At 42.5% G+C, this 6,091-nt stretch overlaps 1 pseudogene; it reads left to right on the forward strand.

The window, feature by feature from the left end:
• LOC118733326 overlaps nt 1-5,561 on the forward strand; it is a 6,393-nt pseudogene extending 832 nt beyond the window's left edge.
• Nucleotides 5,562-6,091: the final 530 nt, after the last annotated feature.

A 6,091-nucleotide genomic window follows, 5' to 3' on the forward strand; every position in this document is an offset into this window, starting at 1 on the left:
AGCTATTCCGCTGCAATTCACTTGATCATGTGTTGTTGGTTTTTGTTAATAATTCTATAATAAGAATGTTTAACTTTTTAGGTGTGCTCGTCCTTAAGTTATTTGTTTTTTGTTATTTTATGGCCTTATAACAATTATATTCAACAATTTTTATTGAGCTCGGGGCCCTTTTTTAATGAAAATTTATTGTGGAAAAGCAACAACGACTCAGCCAGCTGCCTACGCACTGTGTATTAACAAAACCAACAACCATATGATCAAGTGAATTGCACTTTTTTTCGCAAACTCACTTATAGTATATGCCTTATTATAAGCGCCTACCATAGGTATACTTGTATACCAAATTTCAAGTTCTTAGGACTTTTGGTTCGGAAATTAAAGCTGGTAAAATAATGCACGTCTATGGGATGTGCCACGCCCCCATTTATAAACTCATTTATATATAGCCTACTGTAAGCAACTACCATAGATATATATGTACACCAAATTTCAAGTTCATGTGACTAATGGTTCTGAAGTTATAGCTGATACAAATTTCCACGCCCATGGAAGCTGCCACGCCCCGTTTTACAAACTTATTTATATATACTCTGCTATAACCAGCCACCGTAGATACGTCTGCGTACCAAATTTCAATTTCAATGGTTGAAGTGAGCTTATTCCGCGTTACCTCCAAGAATTTATGGGCTCCCTAAGATACACAAAGAAGGAACACCGCTTAGACCCATTTGCTCATCCATTGGATCGCCATCATATGGTCTGTGTAAATATATTGTAAATATTTAAAAAAACATAACGGTAAACTCAGTATATAACATCAAGAATTCGCTGGATTTCAAGCACAGGACAAACAACACTTACATTTGTGACGATGAAAAACTTGTTTCTTTCGATGTGGTCTCACTCTTTCCGAGCATACCGACGTAACTAGCACTGGACGTAATACAAGAAAAATGGACAATAATAAAAGAACACACTGCGATACCAAAACAATTTTTTATGGAAATAGTAACATTTTGTATTCAATAAAATAGATACTTTAAATTTAACGACACGATATACATATACCCAGTTAAGAGGAATGCCAATGGGATCACCTGCCTCACCTCATTGCAGATATTATAATGGAAAAGTTGTTGGATAACACGATTAAAAAATTAGGACGACCACCAAGATTACTAAAGAATTATGTGGATGATTTATTTGCCATAATAGATGAAAATGGAGGATGGTTCCGTGCGCAGAAGTGGAAAACTTTTGACTGCCATTCACCTGGGAGTGGCCAGAAGCGATTCTTGTGCGTACGGTTCAAATCGCAGCTCACAACGTCCGGATATTTATATCCACGTATCGTCTGGGTAGCAACCAAACACCCGTTTGGGAGCGAGCTAAAGTGAGAAGGCGTAAAACTTCGCGTGCGCTGGGTTTGGGTCCCGCCACGTTAAAACCCCGCCCAATGAAAATAAAAAAAACAGCCTCGGATGAGACCCCCTTTTTCTGATGACGACCACGGCAAACGTATAAAGGACTATGATTTAAGGGTATGCACCTGGAATATCCGGACCCTTAATGGGGAAGGTGCCTCTGCCCGGCTGGTTGATGTCCTCGGGAAGACAAAGGCTGACATCACCGCCATCCAAGAAATGCGATGGACGGGGCAAGGTAAAGTAAGCGTGAAGCCTTGCGACGTCTACTACAGTTGCCACGTATAGGAGCGCAAATTCGGTGTTGGATTCGTGGTAGGAGAGAGACTCCGTCGCCGAGTACTGGCGTTCACCCCGGTGGACGAACGTCTAGCCACAATCCGCATCAAAGCTAGATTCTTCAACATCTCGCTCATCTGCGCCCATGCCCCGACGGAAGAGAAGGATGAGGCGTCCAAGGATCTCTTCTATGAGCGCTTGGAACGTACATATGAGCGCTGCCCCCGACACGATGTCAAAATCGTGCTTGGCGATTTTAATGCCAAGGTGGGCAAGGAAGGGATCTTTGGCGCCACTGTCGGAAAATTCAGCCTCCACGACGAAACGTCCGATAACGGACTGAGGCTGATCGACTTCGCCGGGGCCCGAAATATGGTAATATGTAGTACTAGGTTCCAGCATAAGAACATCCACCAAGCTACATGGCTGTCTCCAGATCGAAAAACGAGAAACCAAATCGATCATGTTGTGATAGACGGAAGGCATGCTTCAAGCGTTTTGGACGTACGTACACTCCGAGGGCCAAACATCGACTCGGACCACTATCTTGTTGTAGCCAAGATACGCACCCGTCTCTGTGCAGCAAAAAATGTGCGCCCAACAATGCAAGGAAAGCTTAACGTCGAAAAGCTGCAATCACAACAGACGGCCAATTTATTCGCCACTCGACTCACACACCTGCTCTCTGAGAGCACTCTTCAGCAATCCAACGTACGCGAGCAGTGGAACCACATTTCCCGATCATTAAGTACCGCCGCCGAAGAAGTAGTTGGATTTCAGCGAGCCCGAAAGAACAACTGGTACGATGAGGAATGTCAAGAAGCCACAGAGAAAAAAGATGCCGCCTACAGGGCCACGCTGCGATCGGGCGCAACGCGAGCCATGTGGGACCGTTATAGGGAACTGAAGAAGGAAGCGAGACGTATTTGCCGCAATAAGAAGAGAGAGGCCGAAATACGTGAGTGCGAAGAGCTTGAGATGCTGGCCGACAGGAAGAACGCCCGAAAATTCTACCAGAGGGTTAGGCGACTTACGGAAGGTTTAAAGACCGGGGCGAACTCCTGTAAGAACAACAATGGCGACCTAGTGACCGATGTCCAGAATATACTTAAATTGTGGAGGGAACACTTTTATAACCTACTGAATGGTAGCAGCGCTGAAAGTAGTGAGGAAGACGAACCCGAGTCCCCAGTCGATGATGATGGAGTAGCTGTCCCACCGCCTGACTATGACGAGGTACGTATAGCGATTACGCGGCTGAAAAACAACAAAGCTGCTGGAGCTGACGGCCTGCCAGCCGAGCTATTCAAGTACGGCGGCGAGGAGCTGATGAGGTGCATGCATCAGCTCGTATGCAGAATATGGTCAGATGAACGCATGCCCGACGACTGGAATTTAAGTGTGCTCTGCCCAATCCACAAGAAAGGCGACCCGGCCGTACGCGCCAACTACCGCGGAATTAGCCTTCTAAGCATAGGTTACAAGGTCTTATCGAGCGTATTGTGCGAAAGACTGAAGCCCACCGTCAACGAGCTGATTGGACCTTATCAGTGTGGCTTTAGGCCTGGAAAATCCACCATAGATCTGGTATTCACAATACGCCAAATCTTGGAAAAGACCCGCGAGAATAGGATCGACACACACCATCTATTTGTCGATTTCAAAGCCGCTTTCGACAGCACGAAGAGAAGTTGCCTTTATGCCGCGATGTCTGAATTTGGTATCCCCGCGAAACTAATACGGCTGTGTAAAATGACGTTGAGCAATACCACCAGCTCCGTCAGAATAGGGAAGGACCTCTCCGAGCCGTTTGATACCAAACGAGGTTTCAGACAAGGGGACTCCCTTTCGTGTGATTTCTTTAATCTTATGTTGGAGAAGATAATAAGAGCCGCAGAACTGAACCGCTCAGGCACAATACTTTATAAGAGCGTACAATTGCTGGCGTATGCCGACGACATCGATATTATCGGTAAAAACAAGGGCTACGTCTGTTCTGCCTTCTCGGGATTGGATAGAGAAGCAAAGCGAATGGGTCTGGTGGTGAACGAGGACAAAACGAAGTATCTCCTGTCATCACACAAAGAGTCAGAGCATACGCGTCTTGGCACCCACGTCACTGTTGACAGTTACAAGTTTGAAAAAGTAGACGACTTCGTTTATTTGGGAACCAGCATTAACACCAATAATAATGTCAGCCTTGAAATCCAACGGAGAATCACTCTTGCCAACAAGTGCTACTTTGGGCTGAGTAGGCAATTGAGAAGTAAAGTCCTCTCTCGTCGTACAAAGATCACACTCTATAAGTCTCTCATCATGCCTGTGCTGGTGTATGGCGCGGAGGCATGGACAATGAAAGCATCTGATGAGGCGGCTCTTCGAGTTTTCGAGAGAAAGATTCTGCGAAAGATTTACGGACCTTTACGCGTTGGTGATGGCGAATATCGCAGACGATTTAACGATGAGCTGTATGAGCTTTACAACGATATAGACATAGTGCAGCGAATTAAAATTCAGCGGCTCCGCTGGCTTGGCCATGTCGTTCGGATGGACAGAAACGCTCCTGCTCTGAAAATATTCAACGCGGGCCGCGATGCTGGTAACAGAGGAAGAGGAAGGCCTCCTCTGCGTTGGAAAGACCAGGTGGAGAAGGACTTGGCTTCACTTGGCATTTTCAATTGGCGTCAGTTAGCACAGAAGAGAAATGACTGGCGTGCTGTTTTGGACTCGGCCAAAATCGCTTAGGCGGTTACAGCGCCAATTAAGAAGAAGAAGAATAGATGAAAATGAGGTACAAAACACACTTGACGCACTGAATTCTTTTCACAGGAATATAAAATTCACAATAGAATTAGAGGACAACGGAAAATTAGCTTATCTAGACTCCATAATAATCAGACAAGGAAACCAATTAAAGTTAAGGTGGTATAAGAAACCAACATCATCAGGACGAATCAATTTTAATTCTAAATACCTTAAATCGATTATAATCAATACAGCAATGGGCTGTATACGACGAATGTTGGAGATATCGGACGAAACTTACCACAAAGATATGGAGAAAGAGATTCGATCATTATTAAAAAGCAATGATTTCCCGGATAATATCGTAAGCACATTATTAAAAAGATCTAAATCGCAATTCAGTAAACATAGATCAGAAAATCCTACAATATTTAAATCAGTAACTTATGTCCCTCATCTGTCAGAACGCCTGGCTAAATCGGACTGCTACAACAAAGATAAAGTAAAAATAGTCCACAAACCTACAAATACACTAAAAAACATATTTAATAAAACAAAGTCAAAAATACCCAAATTAGAAAAGAGTAATGTTATTTATAAAATCCCTTGTAAAGGTAAAAACAACGAGTCATGTAACAGCCTACATGTGGGAACCACAAAATCAAAATTAAAAACTAGATTAGCACAACACAAATCGGACTTAAAACAATGTCAGCTTACAAATATCAAAAAAACAGCACTCACGGCCCACTGTGCAGCTAGCGGCCACTCACCGAATTTCAACGACGCTGCAATTCTACAACAAGAACAACACTACAATAAGCGCTTTACTTTAGAAATGTTACATATAATAAACACAAACATAAGACTAAACTACAAAGCGGACACTGAAAACTGCGCTCACTTGTACAGACACTTGCTTACAAACAAATCGACAGTACCAAACTCCACGTCAAACAGTGCGGACGTGTAAATTAATGTATGTACATATTGTTTTTGGAATTTGTATTTACGTATATTTTATGTTTTACATGTTTGTCAATAGTTGCCCTGAGGACGGTTACCGAAGCGTAATCGAAATATATCGGAAATAAACACCAAAAAAACTTGTGTTTTCATTAAAAAATTTTTTCGGGGGTGGTTGACCTCCCTGATAAATACAAAATTTTCAGGTAAAAGTGTCACCGTTTTTGAAATATTTACATTTTTTCGAATTTAAAAAAATCGTGCCTTTTCATGTGTTTTCTTTAACTGCAACTACAAACCGGGCAATACTTAGTAAATTTTTAATGTAAAATACTTCCAGATAGCTGCCTCTCCATACTCGAATGCAATGTAGTTAAAATATATTAAGGAACCATCATAGGACTATTCCTGGATTTTTAACTTTTTGATATTTTCTTCCCCAACTTTGACTATCTCGGGTGAAAAAAAAATGTACTGAGCTATAACTTTACGTTACATAAAAAAATTGCTCATTTAATGGAGATTTCAGAAAGGTGCCACACTTACTGTTTTGAATAGAAAAAAAAGTTATAGCCGCTTTTGTGGGTAAAGGACTGAGACACGCTAGAATGTATTTAATAGATTTAAATTGAATTTGCTCTTGTTACCGACCAATGACATGCTAAATAGTGCAAAGG

The sequence above is a fragment of the Rhagoletis pomonella genome, unplaced genomic scaffold, assembly GCF_013731165.1.
Source record: "Rhagoletis pomonella isolate Grant_MI unplaced genomic scaffold, Rhpom_1.0 Rhpom_scaffold_00001, whole genome shotgun sequence".
In the NCBI taxonomy this organism is placed as follows: Eukaryota; Metazoa; Arthropoda; class Insecta; order Diptera; family Tephritidae; genus Rhagoletis; species Rhagoletis pomonella.